Below are 25,713 nucleotides of genomic sequence, written 5' to 3' on the forward strand. Positions count from 1 at the left end.
TGGCTTGCGTTAATAAGGAAGAATGAATTGCCTTTCCTCCAGAGACATTCAAAGACCTCAGTTTAAGTGTCCCCAGCAGAATTCGAACGGTCATAAAGGCGACAAGTGGACACTCTCATATTAATGTAAGCTTATAGATATCCGGATAATTCTGAATAATTGTTTTATGTACACCTGTTCGCTGCATTTTCGTACAATCATAAAAGTTTAGACATTTTGGTTGGTTTGGAGTTTGGAATAGGAAACTTAGTGACTTCTTGTCTAGCAGTTAACCAGAATTTTATGCGTAAAATTACAAATTACAAAAAGTAATCAGAAATTCACAAAAAACTTGTGATATTGGCCCTTCAAATACAACAAACAAATAGTAGTGGAGTGGGAGGGAATGTGATTTAGGATTAAACAAAACAAATGGAATGTAATCAGCAGATGGGGGTGGAGGTGGAGGGGGACATAGCCAATTTAACCCCAGACACCAGTTTTACTTATCCCACTGGTTAGGAGCAACCAGTAACCATCGCTATCCCGAAAATCAAGGATGGTCCCACAAAGCGGAAGTTACTATTGTTGATTTAGGTTAATTACCTTATGCAACAGTGCTAAAGTTTTCTCAAATATTCTCTGAAACAACTCTGCCAAAGAAAGGGGATTGAAAATTGAGCTAGCGCCTGAGACTCATGTTTCTGCCGATATATCATGCCGATACGTTGGGTCCCAGCGAATAAATTTCATATATTCATTACCAACTGGCAGTTGATATAATTTCACTCAGTTCCTTTGTATTTGCTTCAGTATCTTGTTTTTCTTTTTTCAATTAGGAAATACCACATTAGGAAATCCAAAAACATAGGAAGAGGAAGATAATTGAAGAGAAACGGGGAACAAAGGGAAGAGAATATCAATTCAGGCACTACCTCCACTTGTCAAAAGATATAAATGTGCTTTCCACAACTCTGAAATGGTAAATAAAATAAGAAAAAACGTAGTTTGATGGGCACAGGGCAGATTTTTTGGACTGTGACATATGTGAGGTCTTCTGAATGTATTCGGACAAGGCTATGTAATGCAGAATTGGTCTTTAGACATCACGAGAGGCGGACGCTTCAGTATAAAAGGAGGCCTCGTGCTGTTACCAGACTGCAGAAAGAAATTATTTCAAGAAATTTCATACACCATACAATATTGTTCTTGTGTACTTATATTTAATTTATTAACGTACTATTCTCTATTGTTTGTTACAATTTTTATTTTAACGAATAATATTACTAATGCACCATTAAATACACTCCTGGAAATGGAAAAAAGAACACATTGACACCGGTGTGTCAGACCCACCATACTTGCTCCGGACACTGCGAGAGGGCTGTACAAGCAATGATCACACGCACGGCACAGCGGACACACCAGGAACCGCGGTGTTGGCCGTCGAATGGCGCTAGCTGCGCAGCATTTTTGCACCGCCGCCGTCAGTGTCAGCCAGTTTGCCGTGGCATACGGAGCTCCATAGCAGTCTTTAACACTGGTAGCATGCCGCGACAGCGTGGACGTGAACCGTATGTGCAGTTGACGGACTTTGAGCGAGGGCGTATAGTGGGCATGCGGGAGGCCGAGTGGACGTACCGCCGAATTGCTCAACACGTGGGGCGTGAGGTCTCCACAGTACATCGATGTTGTCGCCAGTGGTCGGCGGAAGGTGCACGTGCCCGTCGACCTGGGACCGGACCGCAGCGACGCACGGATGCACGCCAAGACCGTAGGATCCTACGCAGTGCCGTAGGGGACCGCACCGCCACTTCCCAGCAAATTAGGGACACTGTTGCTCCTGGGGTATCGGCGAGGACCATTCGCAACCGTCTCCATGAAGCTGGGCTACGGTCCCGCACACCGTTAGGCCGTCTTCCGCTCACGCCCCAACATCGTGCAGCCCGCCTCCAGTGGTGTCGCGACAGGCGTGAATGGAGGGACGAATGGAGACGTGTCGTCTTCAGCGATGAGAGTCGCTTCTGCCTTGGTGCCAATGATGGTCGTATGCGTGTTTGGCGCCGTGCAGGTGAGCGCCACAATCAGGACTGCATACGACCGAGGCACACAGGGCCAACACCCGGCATCATGGTGTGGGGAGCGATCTCCTACACTGGCCGTACACCACTGGTGATCGTCGAGGGGACACTGAATAGTGCACGGTACATCCAAACCGTCATCGAACCCATCGTTCTACCATTCCTAGACCGGCAAGGGAACTTGCTGTTCCAACAGGACAATGCACGTCCGCATGTATCCCGTGCCACCCAACGTGCTCTAGAAGGTGGAAGTCAACTACCCTGGCCAGCAAGATCTCCGGATCTGTCCCCCATTGAGCATGTTTGGGACTGGACGAAGCGTCGTCTCACGTGGTCTGCACGTCCAGTACGAACGCTGGTCCAACTGAGGCGCCAGGTGGAAATGGCATGGCAAGCCGTTCCACAGGACTACATCCAGCATCTCTACGATCGTCTCCATGGGAGAATAGCAGCCTGCATTGCTGCGAAAGGTGGATATACACTGTACTAGTGCCGACATTGTGCATGCTCTGTTGCCTGTGTCTATGTGCCTGTGGTTCTGTCAGTGTGATCATGTGATGTATCTGACCCCAGGAATGTGTCAATAAAGTTTCCCCTTCCTGGGTCATTGAATTCACGGTGTTCTTATTTCAATTTCCAGGAGTGTAACTTCAAACACTTTGTGGTGTGTTATTAAACTGAAATCTATATTTTTACCTATCTACTATTAGGTCTCAATTTGATATTATGTAGATTCACAAGAATGTGTGACCACCTGAAAAATATTTTTCATGAATTTTTTAGTATTAATAGTTCCGTGCAACACATCAAAAGTTGTTTATTTCGTTTCACTGTTGGCAACGTGTCTCTAGAAGTTAAATAATATATGTTAGTGATTCATAAATGGCGAAATTTGACAGTATCATATTAGATTTTTCAAGACAAAAAACTAGAACCAGATATTTTTTTATTAAATTTCACAAGGTTAGATGGCTTGCTAGTTAGCTGTCTACAACACTTGACAGACACGTCTTTCTGCTTACGATAATAGCAGTGGAATACTGTGATCCCTTTCAGGACAATAATAATAAAGTTATTTCTTGTAGTTTATCATTTGCAGAAAATAAAACTAAATCATTATACTACAGTGATGAAACCGGAATGCTTGTATGAGAGTGAGTACTTAACACTAGCTTCAAATCGAATTGACTACAAGTGCTTGAAGACACATTATTTGGAAAATAATTGGAGCAAAACAAAAAATTGGGTTGAAACCTAAAAGTAATGAAGAGATCTGCCAAAACATAAAATATCGGCGAAAAATTAGAAAGTATGAACATGAAAGAATCGGAACTACTTATAGAAACTAATTCAGAATTAAGATCCTTTATGTTGAAGGCAGTCATAACAAAAAGATCTGACGTTGGAGACAATCAAGATAAAAGAAATTCAGCATCGACAAAGGCTGTATAATGAAAAGGCAAAACGGGCAAACGGTGAAATTGCTGAAAAAATGAAAATAATACGAAATGCATCCCAGTTGGAATGTACGAAAATAGAAACGAAGCAAAATACCGAATAAAAGGAAAACATCAGTAACTCTTAGTTGGGCACATACTTACCTCTGACATGGCCTAATGTTTTTCAGCATTACCACAATAAATAGAAGTAACTAGGTAAGTGCTAGCCGGTGCAGGACATCTTGCATCACACCTTTGTTATTTTTTAACTGAACTTTGTCTCCTAATGCCTAGTTCGCAAACGAGGTAGACATCAGCAGCTGTATCTTTTGTGTCTGCTCATTGTTGCGAGATGCAACAGTCTCGAAATCAGGACACAGAAACTCGAAAAAGCTGAAGATAGCGGTAGATACTAGACAGCCTATTCTTCATGCTAATACTGCATTATATTTAATAAATATAATATGTATACAAAACTCGCACTAAATTACGAAATTACTGCTACAGTGACTTCAAAAACATTCTGCCTAAATTATCTCCCTTTTTACTAGGTGGTAGTCAAGACTTAAATTTAGTTTCAGCTTCCCACTCACTTTTGTAGCTCTGTTATTTACTTTTTTCCGAGCTCAGAGTTCGCTCGTTTCCACGTTTAAGTATTTCTAACCTTTCCACACTAACTGCAGGGCTAGAAATATGTACCACACACAACTAGCATCGAACTGAGGCATTTTAACTTCAACAGTGAAACACGCTAAAGCAGTAATTGTTAGTAGTATGCACCGCGATAACCGATTACGTTCTTTACGTTTTCAAAACCTTCTCTCATACCAGCTCAAGACAGTTGACACCAAGTGACTCATCTAACCATCAACATCACTCTATAATGCTTTGACATCATAGCTTTGCAAGCGAGTTAGTCATTGTTACCCACGTTTTCCGCAAAATTTTAGCTACAAAAATTCAGATATATGTGAAGAGCTTAACTTTCTTGGAATGAATAACGAGGGGACTGCAGGGGCTTATTTTGACAACATTAGATGGAAATAAATTACAGGCATTTTATTTTCGGCTTTGATTGTTATGAGCTGTTACGCTATACTATAAGAATCGGTTTAGCTTCTCGCAGTTAGACATAGGACGGGCTATCGTTGCCCAGACGCATATCAAATAGACAAACAGAGGTTTTAAATAACATCCATGCGAGCAACGAAACTCAGGACATGAAGCTGATAAAAGAAAACTTTTGGGGGATGAGCAATTCACAGAAGTGATGTTGCAATCTTAATTGGTGTCTCAAAAAGTAAAGCTCAACTGGTGCACCAACATTCACAAAAATAAAAATTTGTTTGAAGGAGTAGACACTTATGTGATAAAGAAACAGGGGATTTCCTCTTTTATTTTTGCTTTTTAAGAGTAGAGCTGTAGATATTTATAAAAAGCAGGGAATCTCCTGCAAAACAATAGACCTGACAACATTATGTCTGCCAAATGAATCGCTCCAATCCATGTAACACATTGTCGCCGCTATCGAATGCAACCATGCCATTGCTTATAGCGTGCGCACATCGGTAGTTCTGTTGTTGTCTGCTTACTGACAGTAAGTTCTTTTACTACTACGAATTCTAGCTTTGAAAACGGGTAAAGTATATACTTCAAAAATTCTAAGGATTTGGAAGAGGTACATCGCCTTCTGATCGACGATAAGATATCCATTGAATATCATTTTGTATAATCTGTTCCGAGTCTGAAGACGTAACTGAAACAAAATCTGTAGATTTAGGTGTAGACCACGAAGTTGACGAAGAAGAAAATAAGGAAGGGCAGGAAAGTGATGGACATAATTTTTTTGGCGAGTACAAAAGAAACATAAAAACATTATTAGTAATAAAAATAATAATAACAATAAACCAATATACTTACTTTTCATTTTAGGTAAGAATGGAACGAAACTGAGAAACATGGCTTGGAAAGTAACACATGCATGTCTGTATAATATTCTGACCGAACTGCCTGGAGTAATCAGAAATGCCAAGAATACGATAACGGAATTTGGCTGCCCCAGGTTTTTCATCAGTGATCATACGCTAGATCTAGTGCTAAAAAATACCATCTGGCTCTTAGCTGATTCCAAAAAGAAATTTCAAAGCAAGAGTGATTGTAAAAACATAGACACAGTTGAAATTGAATTTGACCTTGACTGTGTGTTAATGGATGCGGCATCGGACTATGAGCTAACATGCACCATACATTGTCACTACACAAAGTAGGAGCACAACTAATCTGGGTACAAGCAGCTTTTGCACATTAATTCTGGAAGAACACTGACGTAGAATTGATCTTAAAATAGTTATGTTAACTTGTAACACCATAGCTCTAATGCTGTACGGATTTATTTTGCTTTTGTTTCATTTAATGTTACATCATTGAGCTTCTGTAAGTGTGTTTGATAGAATAGAGAACACAAAATTGTATACTCCTTTCTTTGTTAAAACTTTGATGTCATGATTTCATTGTATGCTGTGTAGCATATCTGTCATTTATATTCTTTGTCCCGTTTGGAGGGAACAAAACTTACTATATATAATTGTAATTTCTGTGTGAATAATTTTTTGTAGAAATGTCTATATGTGCAAATGTTCTGTTTCGTTTAAAATGATTGTTTGCTGTTATGTAAACTGCTGATCCTCACTTAGGGTTCTTAGTTAGTTTGTATCTAAAAGTTGTTGTGGTTCCCCTTGGGAACGGAACTGTGTAGCGCGCGCAGATTGTGGCTGGCCTATGTAGAAAAGGTGGAACTGATAGTCGGTCGGGGACGAGCTACGAGTCGGGGACGAGCTACCAAACTATGCTCTGCCATGTAAAAGATGCATATTGTGCTGGTTCCGAGAGAGGCTTTTTCTGCTTCTTTCCAATGCCTCGGATGGATGGATAAATACTTGGAACTATTATGGAATTTGTATCTATCATCGCCACCAAGAAATGACTGAGTCCAGCAATTCTGCCTGCAATTCCACCTACCAACATGCAGTTGCCACCACATTGCGCAATCATTGCATCGGAATGCTATAATGATGTACAGTGAAGGATCAGCTTAATGGATGTGTTAGTGTGTTCAAATATAAGGTAATTTATATCTGAATTTATATACCAACCTTGATTTTTCTCCTCATCATAACACCTCTCAGGTTCCTCTCCGTTTGAACTAAAGTGATTTCCGAGTGTCCTTACTGAAAGAAATTAAAGCCTAGAGTTTTGCTAATTGATGCCTCTTGAACATAGTAAAAGGAAAGTTAAAGTTAATGTGGCAAGAGAGTGGGTTAAAGTTAATGATGCTTGCTGAAAATAATTTTCCTAGTAAAACTGCTTATTAATGAGTTGTTGCCTACTTCAAAATTAAAAGTTCTTAAGATTGAGGCTTATAAAGTTTTGCTTAGTGAATGATCACATTACTGCCTGTTGTAAATCGCAGAAGGTGAGTCATTATCTTACGTACATGTTAATTTTGTGTTTCACTGTAATAAAAATGGAAAACTGCAGTTGTGAAACGTTATATACTTACGTTTGCTAAGTGTATGTTTCTCTTGTGTATAGGAAGTGCATATTAATAACATAGCAGGATCCACAGTTTGTCTATTGTATTAATGCTGGGTAATTATTAACGGAAAGACCACTAATTATAAAAAACCATAATTTCTTTAAAGCCTGAAAGTAATAGGGTGTTTCGGTATCTCTTATAATTTTGCAAATAGTTTCTGCTGCTCTAACTGTTAGTTTCAATCTTACCGTAAACATATGTGTGTGTCAGAGTTCATTGCACTCGCGTGTGACAAAGTATAGGTTGTGTTTATTCGTTAAAATTATTAATAACTATTTTCTTAAACGAGAATGTTAATCATTCTCTTGCCTAGTTAGGCTGGCGACCGTTTTCTTTATCAGTTGAACAGTACAGATAGGCAAAATTTTGTTCGTACTGTTCAAATATTTACGTAATTCTGACTTTCATTTTCGATAAGCCATTCCCGTTAGGTACAGCACGGTCAACCTAGCAAAATTCCTCTCAGAGGGTAACACTGCTCTGTTGCTTTATACCATGATTGTTTTTACTAGATAATTATATTTCACGACCTGCCTCCTACTTTAAGGTTATGGTATAGCAGTAGCAGACAGCTGCAGTGTTATAAACTGAACCGATTACTAAATGTTTTCCTCGTAGCATTTACTTCTCTGCACTAAGTAGGGCATACATTAAACATGGGGTCCCTGTTTTAATTTGTACAGGTGCTGCCAGTTAATCTTTAAAGAATACAAAAGGTATTAAAATGATTGTTGCACTTTATCAGTACTTTTACTATGGTTATTACAATACTGTGTCAGTATTTGGCATAGGGACCTAGAAGCTGTTTTATCATTTGACTGAGATCAGAACCAAACAATTCTGGAAAACATAATGAGGAAACTCTTTCAAACACAAATCCATACATATTCGTATTATAAAAATGGTTAAGTGTGTGTACTTCATCTTCTCCTACACCGCTGGAACTTCGTGCACATGCTCTATACTGTCAGGCAACAGTCGCTGTGCAAGTAAGAACTACCTGCGTAACATAGAGAGAGGCAATATACGTCATGAACAACGAGATTCGTAAAAATTACCGCGTCAAGCATGACATTTAAATGTATTACTCCTTTGCTACTCACTGGCTCTGAGCACTATGGGACTTAACATCCATGGTCATCAGTCCCCTAAAACTTAGAACTACTTAAACCTAACTAACCTATGGACATCACACAACACCGAGTCATCACGAGGCAGAGAAAATCCCTGATTCTACTCACTGTATTCACAACAAATTTCGAAGACAGTATCCACATATGCCGCTAAAATCACCTACAAAAGTATATCATGATACTACACACAGTTCAGGAGATATGGCTACATAAATACTGAGATGCGTGCAATAAATGGTGCGTGTGAGTAAATACAACTCTAAACTACTACCTGAGAAAAGGAGATAGTCTTTTGTAGGACGAGTGAGAAGAAAAAACAGGAAGTGTCTTTAAATTTCATATCCGCAGAAGGTAGACAGCGATGAGGTCGAGTTATTGGATGCACCAAAAATGAAATATTTATTTCCTGTTTCCGAAAAGAATGAAAACTGTGGTTCTCCTTTCGGGTATACATGTATCACAAACGAAACTTCGAAAGACTTACAGAAAAAAAGGCAGAAATTATACTTCACTATAATGACGCCAGATCTGGCGTTGGCGTAATTGACAAACTCTTGTAGTTAGGTCAACAAGGAGATCATCTATGGTAATTTTTTCCATATGCTAAACGTGTCGGCACCAACTTAAGAGTAACTTTCTCTGGTAACAAAAACAAACATTTAGGTAGGCATGAGTTCCTCAAAGCTGTGGGTCTGATTCTACTGGAATATCAGCTCAAAAGAAGAGTGCTGGTTACGAAACAACCAGATGATATAATATCAATGACGGTAAAACAGAAATCCGAAGAACCACATCATGGGAACACTGAATTTTCTTTGGAACCAGGGAAGAGGAATACAGAAAGTAGACAGTCATGTTAAAAGAAGACAAAAAAGACTTGGCGCACCAATTACGCGTGTGAAAAACACCGTATGTATCTTTGTTCGCAAAAGCATGAAAAAATAGTTTGTAAAAAATGTCTATCTGCAGAGAACAACCATCACACAAAGATGCACTCTGGCTAGTTCACGGCTGGTCCCGGTGGAGGTTCGAGTCCTCCCTCGGTCATGGGTGTGTGTGTGTGTTTGTCCTTAGGATAGTTTAGGTTAAGTAGTGTATAAGCTTAGGGACTGATGACCTTAGCAGTTAAGTCCCATAAGATTTCACACAGATTTGAACATTTTTTTGACTAGATCAATAATTTACTTAAATCTGTAATAGTTACCCCTCGTGTCAGGACGTCGGTGGACATTGAGGTTGGACATGTGAAGCGGTGGTGTGACAATGTGTTAGAGGCCAATCTCCGAGGGTTGGTGAATGTTTTAGTCTTATGTCCACAGGCGCCAGTGAAACAGCGGTTTCCGATATTTTTATTAACATATTTTATAAAACGAAAATCGTCTTCCCCGTTCATAGGTAACCTGCCGTTGTGCTCGCTCAGGCGTCGACGAGAAATGCTGGCCACAGCATCCAAACAGCTTGCGTAGTGTGTGGCAGCTCGGGTACCTTTCCTGACAGCGAAGCAGCGTAGGATCGGAAGCGGGACCCAGTGTGGCGGCCCACAGACCCACCGCGATGATTTCTAAAGCTCCAGCGCAAAGGAAGAGGGACGCCCTTAGACCCAGCACAAACAGCGTACAGCAAGGAAGGCAGTACAATACAACAGGAAGGCGTCGGTGCACCAAGAAGGCAGCTTGTCGGCTAGGCCCTTCACCAGGGGAAGGTCACGTAGGTCCGCATCTTCTACCAGTCACGGCTGTTATGTATCAGAAGCGATGAAGTCCAACAGCCGGCAGGGTGCAGTCTCGCAGTTGAAGTCTTCTGACAGGCGGCAGGCAGCACATCACTTTCGCCAGTGAGCCATACGTGGCTCGTGTTCGTGCCATCTCTTATTTAAAACCCTGTTTTTACCGTGCTGCCGCCTCGTTATGTTAATTTTCAATTACTGGTGTCACTGAGTGGCTGCCTTGCCTGCCCGTGAGCAGCAGAAGCAGCAATTATCGATATAGGCCCTGCCGTATTATCTTTGCTGGACTGCTGTTACTTCCTGGTCGTCGGGTGTTGTCCAACGAGTTGGAACGCGCCAGCAGTGAAGTTCGGACCGGGCAATGAAGTCAGTTGGAACACGCCAGAAGTGGAATTCGGACCTGGCAGTCGGACACTTGGGACGCGGCAGAAGTTCGGTCGGGTTGGAGCGGCAGTGAGGTTCATATAGCCATGACTCGCCCGACCGTTGCCGGCACACATGGCTGGGGACGGTCTTGGTTGATCGTCGGTTGGTCGTCTTACCGGATGACGTGTATTTGCTCGCCCATCGGTTATGGGTAGGCGGCGTGTGTCTCAACTCGTGGCTCGTCCTGGTGATTGCACAGTCACTGCTTTTAGCACTGGTCGCGTCCTTCGTCAATGTGTTTGTGAAATTGTGTGTAGCCTGTGATGTTCACCGCCCATTTATTTTAGTGCTCTCTCCGTGCTGATGTGTAGCAGTTGGTCAGTTAGCGGAGTCGCATTGTAGCACCAGCGGGGCGTGCAGCGCCAGTGAGGCGCGGATAGCCGTCACTCGCCGATGATTGCCGACGCACAGGATTTGAGTGGGGACGACTTGGGTTGATCGTCGGTCGGTCGTCTTCTCGGACGACGTATATTTGGCCGGCGATCGCTTATGGGTTGGCTGTGTGTTCCAACTCGTGATTCGTCCTTGTTTTGCTCAGTCACTGCCGTTAACATTGTCTAGTTCTTCGTGCAAGTGTTCGTGAAACTGTGTGTAGTTTATGTGGTTTGACTGACAAGTTATTTAAAAGTTGTCGGCGTACTGGCTCTGAATTGGTCGGTTGGCGTCGGATCGTGAGTGGTTGGGCCGACTGCCTGTCTCACATAAGCGTGCGTTAGTCTTTGAATTACGGGCCGACCCTCGAACATCTGAGCGCCCTTGTGTGTACTGCACTATTTTTTAAAAAATTTGTTCTTGTTTTTTTGTACTTGTATGGCTTCTAGTCATTTTTTTTTAAATTTAAAGTTCTTTTGCTCTTAAGGCCTTCAGCGTAAATTAAAGAACTGTTTCACGTAAGCTCTCTGGTATATTAAAACATTTATGGAGATTTAAGTGTTAGGCCTTCAGCCGATTTGAATTTAACTTGTTTACTTCAGCCTAACTAAAGAACTGTTTTAAGATAAGGCTTTCCTGTGAAATTTCTGATTACTCTTGCGTTTTAAGTTATTGGCCTTCAGCCGTTTTTAAATTAAAGTGGCTTTCTGCCGGTAACTGAGTCCCAAGGATTAAAGCTTGCATGGGGGCTTAATTAAAATAAAATGAAAATAATTTTAATTTTTTGCTTTAGTAGCTGTCTGTTCGATTACGAAGTCTCGTAAACGGTTGGCCCTGACTAGTATTATTACGCTATCTGACTGCATAGAACAATAACAAAGAATGAAATGGAAATTTTGATTAACATAATTAATTAATTAAGTCCCCAGCAACTATAAAACCTACGAAACCAAAGCACAAGTATAACTGTTCTGTGTGTGGAAGTATGACTCAACGTACGCATCTGGCACGGTTCTTCTTCAACAACACAAGAAATTTTAAATATCATTTATACTGAATTAATTAAAGGAAATAAAAATACCATAATTACTCAAGAAAACCGGAATTACACTCTAATCCCAGAACACAAGCCAGATGCTTTGTTGACTGAACCTGTAATGAAGCATTATTTACGACATTAAATAATGAAAAATAAATCAAGTTTCGTTACCTTCATATATTGACCAAAATCACTCTAATCATTACAATATATCTCCACACCGACTCGCTATTACCACATCTCAACAAGAACTTTTCAGTATCACATCTCAGCAAGCACTCTCTACTAGCACATCTCAACAAACAGTCTCTGCTACGAGTTCTTAACAAGCACTGACTACCACGAGCACTCCCCAAGCTCTGCCCACTACGAGTTCTCAATAATCACTGCCAGTGGAGGCGGCGGAACAATACTCTCTAGCGCGATCTCTGGCGCTGTGGCTCAGTGTAGCCACCTTTCAAGCTGTGTGTTTTTATTTTTCAATTTTTTTGGGATCTTGTAATGTTTGATCAAATAATAAAGTTGTACGTTCGATTGTAACTGACAGCCCTTATTTTCGCCCCTTTCCACAATTTATACTATCTGTCCTGTCCTGCGGGATTAGCAGAGCGTCTCAGCCAGCATGGCTAACCTGTAATTAGCGAAACTGTCATTCCGTCGGGATTAGTAACGGAGACGGAATCAGCAGACACACTGAGAACGAGCTATCAGAAACGGGTATTTAAAACTAGATAACACGTCGTTCTGGCAGATTAGGCAGCAACTTGTCCTAGTTTACACAGAGGTGTCGGCGGTCCTTTCCGTCTCAAGTATAGACTGTTCTTCCTGTCGCTGCATTCATCACAGTACTAGCACGCCATGGAGCGACGGAGCTCCGATATTGCACGTTGCATTTTGTTCCTCCGTATTTTAGACTTTACAGAAAGGCGCTCTGGATACCTTCATACTGCACCATCTACACTCCTTGCTGTAGTTTCACTCTTTGGGTAACAAAGAGGTATGGACGTTGCCCTGCGTGTGCAATACTGGTACTCTTCGTGCGTCCTACATTACAGTTGTGATACATGGTGTGAGCTTGACTTGGTTGTTTCACCATGTGTGTCGAGTAGTACCTTCGAAAATTTATTAATGCACCCGGAAACAGCAAACCTATGGCTAACTTAAGTCTATCAGTGAAAGTATTTAATATACTTTTGCGTTACATTATTTTACTTCTCCATGCTAATGTAAAAATCTACTGGTCCTTATGATCTGTACCGTATATACCTAGTCTATACCAATTAACAGAACTGCAATCTTAAAACGAAATAAAAACGAACACTCAAGCACAAAAACTGTCACATTTAGCCAGGAAATGCATCGCGACTAACGGTATCACGAAAATTGACGCAAATAACGGAAGGTTAAATACAGAGAAAAGACAAAATGTCACATTTATGGTAACATACCACGCATAGACAACTCTCAAGGAGTTCTTCTATTAATTAAAAACCTCATCTCTATTGTTCTGATTCTGTACCATTCTCGGTAATATTCGTGTGACAGCATCCTGCACATCTCTTCAGTACTTATTTTACCTGAATAAAACCCAATAATTTTTTGGAACTGTGTAAAACTTCAATAGCCGTGTCACGTGTCGGTTCCAATTAAGTTTTACGAAAATTATGAACTTCACATAAGTTATGTCTTACCAAATGACTCCGTCGCTACTAACGATAAGTAAAATATCAATTGCAATTATGCTTGAATCTGTCTATGATTTTAGACGCCTCTGGAAATATATGTTATTTCATCCTTGCCCTCATCAATTAAAGGCTGAATATTCCCTGTCGCCGGCCGTTGTAGTCGAGCGGTTCTAGGCGCTTCAGTACGGAACCGCGCTGCTGCTACGGTCTCAGGTTCAAATCATGCCTCGGGCATACTTAACAGATACTTTTTAGATTCAGCTCTCAGTACTGAATGCATAGGAGTAAAGCTCTTTCCAATTAGACGAATGAACCCACCCTTGGAGGTCTCCCGACCTATACCACCGCTCGATTCTTTCCTTCTATACCTTCATCACGATCGAATAATCAGTCGCTTTCTTGCAACAACGCCTTTGTTTTTGAGTGAAAAACGTCGTCTGTAGTGATTTCAAAGTGCTTACCAGTTACATTAAGTTTCATTAATAGCCATAACAAAGTACTAGAAGCATACCAGAACCGCCACGATCGTTTAGGTCTTGAAGAGCGCTGTTTTCTTTGCACGGTATCTCTGGCGTTCCCAAAACATAAAGCTGACGTGTGATAGGGAACAAGGAAAAAGAGCTAGCTACTTCAAAAAACGTCTGGTGATAATGTTGGTTGAGAGTCCACCTTTCGTTCTCCTTGCGCTATTAACAAATGGTTCAAATGGCTCTGAGCACTATGGGACTCAACTGCTGTGGTCATAAGTCCCCTAGAACTTAGAACTACTTAAACCTAACTAACCTAAGGACATCACACACACCCATGCCCGAGGCAGGATTCGAACCTGCGACCGTAGCGGTCGCACGGTTCCGGACTGCGCGCCTAGAACCACGAGACCACCGCGGCCGGCCGCTATTAACACCCACCTGTTTTACAGGAGATCCTAGTCATAACACTTCCATCATGAATATTTTGTATGTGCAATTCCCATCGTAATGCGTTCTCTGAAACCGTGTGATTGGTAGCATACAAAGCACAGAAGTCGCTTTCGTGGCAGTGCTCTTCATACAAGCTGCAACACTTATCTTTAAGGTCCTCCCGTACGTTTTTATCGTCTCTCCCATTAGTTTTTAGGAGACGAAATTTGCCAACTAGTTGCTGACGCTTCTTCTTGATGCAATAATTTACCAACAGCCGTATGTATTGTAGAAATTTATTTTATTTTATGACATTCTATGTGCTACCAGTTTCGGCATTATATTGATGCCATCTTCAGGCCCCACTCGTCATAGTCATAAAGCCGCTAACACGGAATGAGCCATATAACTGGATCCGTGAATCAATTCGTCCTGCAACAGCTCCTGGTGGCCTGGCCTGGCCTGGCCTTACACACACTGACCAGCGAGGGCAGCAAGGTGCAGGTTCCCTGCTGTTTTGCAGTGGCATTATGTGGGGTCGACGTACGCCGCTGGTGGTCATGCAAGGCGCCGTAATGGCTATACGATACGTGAATGCCATCCTCCGACCGATAGTGCAACCATATCGGCAGCATATTGGCGAGGCATTCGTCTTCATAGACGACAACTCGCGGCCACATCGTGCACATCTTGTAAATGACTACCTTCAGGCCGGCCGTTGTGGACGAGCGATTCTACGGCAGCATATTGGCGAGGCATTCGTCTTCATGGACGACAACTCGCAGCCACGTCGTGCACATCTTGTGAATGACTTCCTTCAGGCCGGCCGTTGTGGACGAGCGATTCTAAGCCCTTCAGTCCGGAACCGCGCTGCTGCTACGTCACAGGTTCGAATCCTGCCTCGGGCATGGATGTGTGTGATGTCCTTAGCTTAGTTAGGTTTAGGTAGTTCTAAGTCTAGGGGATTGATGACCTCAGATGTTAAGCCCCATAGTGCTCAGAGCCATTTGAACCATTTTGAACTTCCTTCAGGATAACAACATTGGTCGACTAGTGTGGCCAGCATGTTCTCCAGACATGAACCCTATCGACATGCCTGGGATAGATTGAAAAGTGCTGTTTATGGATGACGTGACCCACAAACCACTCTGAAGTATCTACGCCGAATCGCCGTTGAGGAGTTGGACAAAATGGACCAACAGTGCCTTGATGAACTTGTGGATAGTATGCCACGACGAATGCTGGCATGCAGGCACCACCTCTAGAGGTCTCGCTGTATAGTGGTACAACCCGCAATGTGTGGTTTCCATGAGCAATAAAAAGGGCGGAAATTATGTTTATGTTGATCTCTGTTCCAATTTTCTGTACATTTCCCGAAACTCTCTGAATCGTGGTGATGCAAAACTATTTTTGATGTGTGTATAATGTAATAAAATCTACCTTTGTAAGGAACATTTTTTGTTTCATGAAAATTAGTTAAGTTATTAAAAATTTATAAAGAATTTTCAATGAGTTCATTCTTTCTCACGCTGTAGTTTTTTATGCCTAACTAAAATTGTACCATAAGCTCTTATTTTCATTGAGTACAGTCTTCTAAAATCGGATGATTTTCTCTGAAGCAGCCTGCGTAATTAGGTTCATGCTCTTGCCAATGACGTACAACTATCGAAATCAGTTACCGTTTAGCTTCTGCCGGTAGTACTGCCCCTCCGGGGAACACGAAGCTACCTTCAGGCTGGTCGCTGAGAATGTGGGGCGGTCGAAACGCCTGGTGACCGTGTACAAGCTTCTGGTGTCCTCTAATTTGCCTCTTTCCGAACAGCGACTGACCTTTGCCTTTTAGAGATATGGGGTGACAGTGACAGATCGCAAAGGTGCTAAGCGGCTTAGGACCATTACGCAGTCACACTATTGGCTGCTGGTGCGGGTGTTTCATCGGATGCACACGGGTACCGTGCTGTGCTGCAGCAGATAAGCTGGGGCAGTTGCCATTAAGGCTGATATACTGCCACGCACTACACAAAATGTGGGCCCTATAAAACGAGCGTTACGTGCGGAGTCGGGAAATACCAGCTATATATGTCCTACTTATAACACAGAGCTCGCTACAAAATCCGTAGTGAAAACTTAAAATCAGTTGTAGAAAGGGTGAAATCATGACAATATTAGTCGAAAAAAGGAGCCAATGTTTCAACGGCGGATTGAAAATTTCATCATTTCTCGAGTACGGATCCAGGACGGCAATACTTCTTCCAGTACTTCAGTTACAGACGTTGTCTATTCATCTATGCGCCTTGGAGAGGCCGCACGATTCACAGCCGAAATACCACAAGGAGGACTGTTCGTCTCCCGGATGCACATAGTTTTGGAGATCATCTTTTTCAACAGACAAGAGACAGACAAAGTTTTTAAAAAATGGTTCAAATGGCTCTGAGCACTATGGGACTTAACATCTGAGGTCATCAGTCCTCTAGAACTTAGAACTACTTAAACTTAACTAACCTAAGGACATCACACACATCCATGCCCGAGGCAGGATTCGAACCTGCGACCGTAGCAGTCGCGCGGTTCCGGACGGAGCGCCTAGAATCGCGAGACCACCGGGGCCGGCCAAAGTTTTTAAAAGCAGTCTTACTGTATTATATTATACTTAAAGTCGCACTCTACCAAAACTATATTTTTGCGTCCGGCCATCCAGATTTAGGTTTTCCGTGATTTCCCTAAATCACTCCAGGTAAATGCCGGGATGGTTCCTCTGAAAGGGCACGGCCGACTTCCTTCCCCATCCTTCCCTAATCCGATGAGACCGATGACCACGCTGTCTGGTCTCCTTCCCCAAACCAACCAACCAAAACTATATTTCGGTAGTTTTGGTACAGGACATAAATGATATGGCAAGTGGTAGGATTAGCGGTAGTATTGGTTGCACTCTTAGGGAAACAAACATGAAGAAATGTGAAAGAAAGAAACTGGGAGCTGACGATTTCTCTTTGTTATTTTTATGTTTTGTACGTAATTAGAATTGCAGATCGTTCAGTTTTTGCCCACTGTGTACTTTATATTCTTAAAAATTTAAATTGCATTTATAAGTAACAAAAATTAACAGATCTCATAACTTCTACACTTCTATGCAAACAAAGCAATTGCTTTTGGTACAAGTACAGTTTACATGCAAAAAAATAAAAAGATCTTGATAATTATTTTTGTTGTACTGTGCTCAATAAAATGTTCTTCATCACCATCAAGGGCAAGAGTTGCACGTTTTTATTGGTAACTGCGAAAGTTGCTTATGGATAACAGAAACATGTTTTCTATAAGCTCGACGAAGTACTGCGGTGATGCTAGATATGTTTTTGTTCCGATTTTTTTAAAGTATGCCTTTTTCAGGAAGTTGCATTTTCTAGTCCTAAATATAAACGTGTAACTTCTTTTTAATTTACTGCAACATCCCTCTGTTTCACGTTACAAATAAATCATTTTTGAATAAAACTTGTATTAGAAATTCACGATTTCAGTTTTACTATAAATAACCATTTTTTACCTATGACAGCTATGTAGAACAAAAATGTTTCGTAGGTTACGCTTCCGGTTTTCATGGGAATGTAGAAATACACTGGTCGCATATGCACACAAAGCGATCGAAGTGAGGTAACGCCTTATGGATATGCAAAACAGCAAAACGTATCTCGGTGCAACACGTGACTACATTAAATTTCTTACAAAAAGGTCCTGTTCATTTTTCCTGTAGAACTAATACCCTACGTGATCAAAAGTATCCGGACAACACCAAAAACATACTTTTTCATTGTGCTGCCACCTACTGCCAGGTACTCCATATCAGCAACCTCAGTGTCATTAGACATCATGGGAGAGCAGAATTGGACGCTCCTCGGAACTAACAGACTTCGAACGTGGTCAGGTGATTGGGTGTCACTTGTGTCATACACCTGTATGCGAGATTTACACTCTCCTAAACATCCCTAGGTCCACTGTTTCCGATGTGACAGTGAAGTAGAAACGTGAAGGGACACGTACAGCATAAAAGCGTACAGGCCGACCTCGTCTGTTGACTGACAGAGACCGCCGACAGTTGAAGAGAGTCGTAACGTGTAATAGGCAGACATCTATCCTGACCATCACACGGGAATTCCAAACTGCATCACGATCCAATGCAAATACTATGACAGTTAGGCGGGAGGTCAGAAAACTTGGATTTCATGCTCCAGCGGCTGCTAATAATCCACACATCACACCGGTAAAAGCCAAACGACGACACGCATGGTGTAAGGAGCGTGAACACTGGAAAAACGTTGTTTGGATGACGAATCACGGTACACAACGTGGCCATTCGATGTCACGGTGTGGGTATGGCGAATGCCCGGTGAACATCAGCCAGCGTGTGTAGTGCCAAAAGTAAAATTCGGGGGCGGTGGTGCTATGGTGTGGACGTGGTTTTCATGGAGGGGGCTTGCACCCCTTGTTGTTTAACGTGGCACTATCACTGCACAGACCTACATTGATGTTTTAAGCGCCTTCGTGCATCCCACTGTTGGAAAACAATTCGAGGATGTCGACTGCATCTTTAAACACGATCGAGCACCTGTTCATAATGCACGGGCTGTGGTGGAATGGTTACACGACCATAACATCCCTGTAATCGACTGACCTGCACAGAGTCCTGACATGAATCCTATAGAACACCTTTGGGATGTTTTGAAACGCCGACTTCGTGCCAGGCCTCACCGATCGACATCGATACCTCTCGTCACTGCAGCACTCCGTGAAGACTGGGCTGCGATTCCCCAAGAAAGCTTCCAGCACCTGACTGAACGTATGCCTGCGAGAGTGAAAGCTGCCATCTCCCAAGGCTAAGGGTGGGCCAACACCATATTGAATTCCAGCATTACTGATGGAGGGCGCTACGAATTTGTAAGTCAATTTCAGCCACATGTTCGGATATTTTTGATAACATAGTGTAGCTTGTGCGCAGCGAGCGAAAGAAATTGAAAATACTTCGTGTAGTTTTGAAGGTGTTATAGGTTGCATAAAATCCGTTGGTAATGGCACTTTTATCACTCTGTATAAGCTTCTATCCAGAAGTGAAGAAATCGAGAAGGAAGCTGACATTTACAGTAGGGAATCGCCTGTGTCACTGCGTCTCGTTCTGTCGACGCTTCCCCTTGCCCTCACAGTGGAAAGAACACTTGGGCTCGCATGGCTGTTCAGATGCCTGTCCGATAATGTTGATCGAAATTTTTCACCTTTTCCCAAAATAGATTAAGGCAAATGCCGTCATGCTGCCTTTGAAAACTTGTGCTGCGTATGTAACGACGTTGCCGGCGTTGGAACGGTAAATATAAATTCTCCTTCCTACCATGCCTCCCCTCCACTCCACCCCCACCCCTGCCCCCACCGCCCGCTTGCCTCTTTCCGATGACGCGAGTACTGAAGCAACTGGAGCCTGACACAGTTACTGATTCGTAAGATTCTTCTTCTACGCTCATATTCTTTACCGATCATGTTTCCCGAAGTATATTTATAATGACAGTTAGGTCAAACGCCCTGAACTGTTTCTACTTTGGGAAAAGCTGAAATTTCTTATGTTATTACGAAAAGAAGTTTCATATAAGCTCATGTGACCGAAACTCATTGAAAGATCACACTGGCGAAGGTGTAATAACATTCTTCTTTTAAAACGACATTGGCGTGAGCATTATTTTCAGTAACTTCTGTACCGGTTTAAAAGTTTATTTTACACTACAGCAGTGAACCTACAGTCACAGTATAAAATTTTTTCTTCAAAAGGAATGATTACATTACCGGTTTCGACGAAGTACTTCGTTATTTTTAAATGTCAAATATCAGTTGGTGAATATAAACGGGAACTATGACCATACATCTGACAAAAATTACGAGTAATTATGACACCAGACAACTGAAGCAATGGTGGCACAGCCAAGTCACTACAAGTTGTGCCTATGCTTGCCCAAACGTTCATTCCATGTCCTAATGTAGAAGAGATAAAAACTACATCATGGCGAAATTTGCCAAGAATTCCTGCAATGTGTCTTGCTGTGACACAACGATCATATGGCTGATATAAATTCACAGTTCTGAAAATTAAATACATATATGTATATTTCATCATTGTCATGGCGCAAACTCCCATATTACAACCTCACCGTAAGTGTATCAAGCACAGCAAGCTTCCATTTGGGATTTAGCACATAATTGTACAATGTTCCGAAAAAAAGGGTCTCAATGTACTTTCATTTGGGACTGACACACTACTAACTTGCTACCATAACATTGCTCCATTTGTGTGGTAGCCCATTCTGTCACTACAGTGCATGAATGTAGTATAGAAACACAAGAAACAAAACATGACCTACATAATGCACAACAGGCGCTAGATGGAACCACTGTCAAGCCTTAACGAAACTAATCTCTAGGTGAAATGTGAACACAAACTGACCACTGGTACGCAATCGAAAACATTAGAATACTTTTTTTACAGCTTTAAAATTAGCTAGCACAGCATTATCAATAAGACATAATAACGAAGAAACGAAATTTCGTCTCAATACAATATTATATCAAGGAAAATATTGTTGTACACACGTTACAAAATGCCAATCTCATGTTTCCATTAAAATTCCAATTTTCGCGAGCTGGATGATGGGACTGTGGACTGAAGATTATGAACAGCACGTTCTCCAGCGCGTTCTGGCTGTTCGTACAAACAATTTTCATGCTTTTGTAAAGAGCTATGTTATCCAAAAAACGCTCAAGATTACCAAACATTTCCAATTAAAAATGGAACAGCAAACCGAATAATTATACCCACCGCCCCACAAGAGATGTCTTTTACTGGGTTCAGATCAGGCGTAGTTAACTATGAAGCTTGCTGGCAGATTAAAACTGTGTGCCGGACAGAGACTCGAACTCGGGACCTTTGCCTTTGCCTTTTAGTTCACTATCATGCTCCTCAAATCATTGTAGCACAATAGTGGGGTTTTGACAAGAACAGACATACTCCTGGGAGCTACCATCGCAGTTCGGGAAGACATCACACATGTAGGGACTCCGGTTATCCGCACTAATGTTCACGTACTTTATTGCTGTCAAGGTGTCTTCGAGTAACGCCATAGGCGCCAAGAAAACCCATTTGAACGTCCCCATATGATCGTACTGCTCACCAGCCTTTGTCCGTAGTGTGGTGTACGTTTCAGGTAGCCGTTCACTAAATGATGATGTATCGGACAATATCGACGAGGCGTTTCTAGAAGGCAACTTATGTCACCTGGCAAAAAGTTTCGATTGATCCACTGTCCAGTTTCGATAGTCCATTGTCCTCTGCTATCGTAAGTGTCAACATGGGAACAGGTAGCAGTCATCTACCGTAGAGCCTCATGTTCAACACTGTACACTGAATTTTTAAAATTTTTGAGAACATAGTCAGCTATCTTAAAATTTTAATTTTGTATATTGGATGGTGTGCACCGAATCCTGTTTTACAGAGCGGGAAAACTTCTGACATGCACACTCTGTGACGAGGAATTAACGTCCAGCAGCTTGTCGCCTACCCCCGGTTTCGCCGTCCTTCAACCAGTTTCCATAGATATTCACTACAGTAGCACGTTGAAAGCCGTACAACTTCGCCGAGATGCGCGTTCGTAGGCACCCGACCATAGTGACCTGCACTTGCTCGATGTCGCGTATGTCATCGGATTTCCCCCTTTGCGTCTCGTTTCGTCGCTAGAATGATTCCTGATTCGTGTCTTCTCCGCTCACATGCGGTCCTTTCCGAGTGACGTCACCAGAGCGGCACCAGGCGGTATTCAGCGTTCCGTTGCCCGTCTTGGCCCATCACTGTATACTGACATACGAGCGGATATCTTTAGAGGTAAGAAAAACTAATAATCTGTAGACATAATGAAAATAGTAGTACGAAACTTTGGTTATTTTTTTAAAAGACTCTATCTGACAATATAAGAAATGAAGCGTACGACACAAGTAAACTAAGAGTATTGTAACGTATCCGGCCATGTGGAGCTGAGTATAGGAATTATAAGATGTACAGAAAGGCAATTTTATTACAAATAATTACTAAACTTTTTTTAATTATGGAGAGAATAACTATTATTCCTCCGTGAAGAATTACCGTTTACTTCGGTATGCCCACACTGGCATGATACAGGTCGTCTTTGGAAAGCCAAGGGACGCTGCTCGCATACACCGATTTGGCTGAACAACGAGCGTCATTACAGCCCCACTTCCAAACAAAGTTTTCGTGAGATATCCTTTGGTTATCAGGTAAATGCCTGACCTGGAGCCGGCCAATGTGGCCGAGCGATTCTAGGCGCTTAAGTATGGAACCGCGGGACCACAACGGTCGCAGGTTCGAAGCCTGCCTCGGGCATGGATGTGTGTGACGTCCTTACGTTAGTTAGGTTTAAGTAGTTCTAACTACTAGGGGACTGATGACCTCAGATGTTAAGTCCCATAGTGCTCAGAGCCATTTGAACCATTTGAACCTGACCTGGAAACCTCGTCATAAACATTTCATATTTGTAATCTCCGTCCCTCATTGCTGGATATTTGACTGAAGAGAACGAAGTTTTAAATCAGCCTGACCTGGTCCCATGAATATCACTATTGATCACAGGTGATACAACCGATAGTGTCTGTTGCTGGATGTGCTTATTTTTAATAGCTTTCATTTTCTAACACCATAGGTAGAGAAGGCTGGTCATGAACCGTTGTAGAGTGGGGGATCTTTGTAACGAATAAAGGCAAGCTGGTATCGAAATCCCAAATGGCAATATTTGGGAGGAGATTTCCAGATCTCGCCCTCCCAGTTCTCGCTTACAACCAAGGGTGAACTCCGAAAACCTTCGACAGTATCGGCGATGAGACCAATCTTGAATTTAATTCTGAATCAATGCGTCACAGTCAATAAATATTAAAGCATAGTCTATTGCAATTGACTCATTTCATACGCACCTTTAAAACCAAGCAGTTTAGTACAGCAGGGAGCGCAAGGCTCTAAAATCCGGATGCAATAGGCCAATCGACGTAGTAACTCAGTGGTTGAGCCTAGCTTCAGTGCATGCATCACACAAAAGGTTACCTCTAATAGTTGGTGCTTTTCCAGTCGTTCATGCGCTGGCTGTTATTTTATTACAGAAGCTTATTTTTAAAAGCACTTCCCTGTACTTTCAGTATTTGTGGGAACCACCAGATATAACGGTGCGCCTGTATATTGTGATCGTGGTGGTGCAGCCAATCAGCAAATCGCTGCGATAACCGCTGCTGTCTGATGTAAAGGAGAGACAATAAACAGCAGGGCAAACATTTGCTTTAGCAGAAAGTACTTTGAGTCCACGTATCGGATGCAGAACGGCGTCTAACGAAGCGTAAGGCAAACAAACGACCGTGACGCTTCAGTGGCTCTGCAAGCCGGCCCGTGAGGAAACCCTGCAGGCTGGGCCGTTGTGGGCCGTTGCATCGTCCACTGTTTCGTCCCAGCAGCAACGACTCTCTAATTTCTGCAAATAACCAACGATCTATTGCAGCAGGCAAGGACTGGAAACCGAGTGAATCAGCCCTACACTTCTGTTCTTCTACTGGTACATTTGCCGTGAGACACCAATATTCCGAATATAATGAGTTAAATAAGACAGGAGAAACAACGTGTAATGCTATATTGTTTGACGGTATGTAAGTTATTTGTCCTTGTTATCCTTGATACCTTAGAAATGAAACTAAAAAGTTACCTCGGGTTTGGGGAAAACCCGCTCACTATTTTGAAATTTTTGAAAATTTATTAAAACATAGTCAGCGATCTCAAAATTTGTTAAAATTTAAATTCAAAACGGTATTGATCGCAATCTTGTTAAAATATTTTTTATTGGAGTCAGTGACCGGTTTCGACTCTATGAAAGAGACATCTTCAGACTCCGGAGCAGTGGATGGACACTGCTAGATGAGTTCCGTCGACCCTCGACGCTCATGTAACTGCTCACTATTACCATGTACAAGTTGAGTGAAGGAAAATAATCATCTGAATAATAGTGTGTTGATTTTATAAAAAAAGTTTTATTTATAAGAAATCAACGTTTAATATTTTCTGCCCGATCTACTTGGCCATTTTTATAAAAAAATTATCAGGGCGCGCTGAAAAGTACTGCCTACGAATTTTTTAAAGCTTTTTAAATAACGTCTTCTTAACATTTTACACCTTTATTCTTCATGCCTACTTATTTATTTCTCAGTGTAGCCACCATGGGGATGAGAGATCGGTTTGTTGATACTGTCACAGTAGAATGTTTGACGGAACCACAACCTCACCTCTGCCTGCAGCGCTCCACCACTATTAAAGTGATTTCCTCGAAGGTGTTGTTTAAGAGCCGGCCGGGGTGGCCGAGCGGTTCTAGGCGCTTCAGTCTGGAACCGCGCGACCGCTACGGTTGCAGGTTCGAATCCTGCCTCGGGCATGGATGTGTGTGATGTCCTTAGGTTAGTTAGGTTTAAGTAGTTCTAAGTTCTAGGGGACTGATGACCTTAGACGTTAAGTCCCATAGTGCTCAGAGCCATTTGAACCATTTGTTGTTTAAGATTTGGAAACACTCCGAGCTCTGTCGCAGACATTGAGGTTAGCACCACCGTTTCCTTCATTACGAGCATGAACAGCCCAAAATTGCACTACTGATGTCGATAGAATCATTACCATATGCAACTTCTTTTCTTCTACGGATTTCAATTGGACGAACGTTTCCTATGGTTAGAAACTCTATTACAGCGAGCTGTTTCTGGCGCACGGACAAAGTAACGTGACACACCACCATGTTACATGCTACCGTCCGGAGTTCTCTAGTTCTCTAGCTGCAGAGGGATGCAATTTGCGTCAGAGAAGCGGAGAATCGACCGACTAATATGCATGGCAACCGATACTCAGAACAGAATAAAAAATTCGGAGGCATTAATTTTCACCACACCCTCGTATATCACCTAAGAGGCGGTCATTATATCTAAATCACAGTCTGTGCTTTCTGCGGAGAGAAGTCGAAGTTGTACGTTTAAGTGCAAAAAAATAAATAAATACATACATACGTAAATAAATAAATAAAATAATTTAACTTCATGACATATTATTGTATTATGGATCTATCATGAACAAAAAATAACCTATAATAAGATGTTATAGAACTAGCTCACGATATAATTCTTCTGACACGTTTCTGCATTCTCTATATGCTATTATTCTAATTTGGGTATCCGCAAGAAAAGAGTCCGTTCCTCATTAATGAATGGCAAAATACAGTATAAATTAGTTT

Source organism: Schistocerca nitens, chromosome 1 (genome assembly GCF_023898315.1).
Source record: "Schistocerca nitens isolate TAMUIC-IGC-003100 chromosome 1, iqSchNite1.1, whole genome shotgun sequence".
Lineage (NCBI taxonomy): Eukaryota > Metazoa > Arthropoda > Insecta > Orthoptera > Acrididae > Schistocerca > Schistocerca nitens.